The sequence below is a fragment of the Pygoscelis adeliae genome, unplaced genomic scaffold (genome assembly GCF_000699105.1).
Source record: "Pygoscelis adeliae isolate BGI_AS28 unplaced genomic scaffold, ASM69910v1 Scaffold512, whole genome shotgun sequence".
Classification (NCBI taxonomy): domain Eukaryota; kingdom Metazoa; phylum Chordata; class Aves; order Sphenisciformes; family Spheniscidae; genus Pygoscelis; species Pygoscelis adeliae.
This window is the reverse complement of record NW_008824241.1, coordinates 1-1,788: the sequence shown is the minus strand read 5'-3', so window position 1 is coordinate 1,788 and position 1,788 is coordinate 1.

Below are 1,788 nucleotides of genomic sequence, written 5' to 3'. Positions count from 1 at the left end.
AACCCGTTTGGGGTGATGAGCAGAGACCTGCTCGCCGGTCCCGTGAGTGCCAGACCCCGGGGAGTTTCAAATATTACACCCCAAACCGGTTGTCCAAGGTTCGTCCTGGACCTTTTCTATCCCCCTCCTGGCGTTTGCCCCTACTGAAATATTTTGGTGCCTGAACGGGGTGATGATGGCGCAGGGCTGTGGGGACTAACGGGCTTGGTCTAGGTGGCATCGGAGGTAAGAGCAGCCCGTGCGGACGCAGCCGTCACCCAAAGCCAGCTCAGGGCCACCAGCCCGAGCTCGACCTTCTCCTGGGAGCAGAAAAGCCCCTTCCAGTGGGTTGGGAGGTCTTTGTGGGACCCCCGAGGGGTTTTTTTTTCGCTCCTAACAGCCCCTCTCTGGCTCCCCTCCCCCTCCCCAGCCACCTCCATCCTGAAGCGGCAGAAGCAGCTCCGCAGGAAGAATGTCCGCTTCGACCAAGTGACCGTCTACTACTTCGCCCGACGCCAGGGCTTCACCAGCGTCCCCAGCCAGGGCGGCAGCTCCCTGGGCATGGCCCAGCGCCACAACTCCGTCCGCCGCTACACGCTCTGCGAGTTCGCCCAGGAGCAGGAGGTGAATCACCGGGAGATCCTACGGGAGCACCTCAAGGAAGAGAAACTCCACGCCAAGAAAATGAAGGTATTGCCAGGGAAGCGGGGCGCCGCCGGTGAAATCCGGGTGATGCCGCAGCCGGGAAACACCTCGCTGAGCTTTGGTGGAGCTTGAGCACAAGCCAGGTTGGAGGAGAGAGATCCAGGCTGCCATTTCACACCGAATGGGGATGGATTTATCACCGCTAAACTCTTCCTTTTTATTTCTTTTACCTTTTTTGTGTCAAAGCTGCACCCGCACGCGGGGCCGGCCGGGCAGCATCAACCTGTGCCGGGTTCAGAGCTGTCGGCCGAACCTGGTCAGCTCTGTGCCGGTAGAAATTCCAGTCTGGGAGGAGGCAGCCGGGCTGCGTCGGGCGAAGATGGGGATCTCGGGTGGCTCTGCCTGTTTTCCAACCCGTCCCCAATTTGCGGGCGCCGGGTCTGTGCCCTCGGGCGGTGCCCGGGGGCTGGGCTCTGCCCGGCGGGATGCTCTGCAGAGCCTGTGATCGGGCTCCCGCTGCCGTGACAGCTTCCTTTGGGCAAAGGGAGGCAAATCCAGCCTGCCGCCTCTTCGGTTTCTTTATTTTTTAATTTTTGTTTTTAAACATAGGCTTTTCCACCAGCTCCTCAGGAGGCCCGTGGACCCCTCCGTCCGCTGCCTCCGCGCCTGCCGGCTTTCAGAGGGCTGGGGACCCCCATTTATCCTCAGTGCCAAGGTCTGGGGGTGTCTCAGTGCCTGGGGAGGAAGGGAGGTTGAAGGAGCAGAGCAGGGAGGTGAAGGCGCGTTGCAGGATCCGGCTCTGGCCCCTCTGTTGCTTTTACACCTCATTTTCCCCAGGGACAAGGCGGGGGGATGCTCTGCAGCTCCGCTGCTGCCGCCGCCCTCCCGGGACCCTGGTATTTTAAGCAGCAGCGACCTCCTTTTATCTGGCCCTTTGCAGGGCGCCGTAGCAGAGGGAAGACGGAAAAGGGATTCTCTGCTCTGAATTCTTTTATTATTTGATTTTTTTTCCCCCTGCCTTCTCCTATAAACTGCCGCGAGCCCGCCCGCAGCGTGGCTGGGGGGGAATTGTGCGGGGACGGCCCCGTGCGGGGCTCAGCACGCCGTGCCAGACCCTCCTTGGTGCTGGGGGGCAAGGGAAGGCTCTGAGCTGGGTGGTGGGTG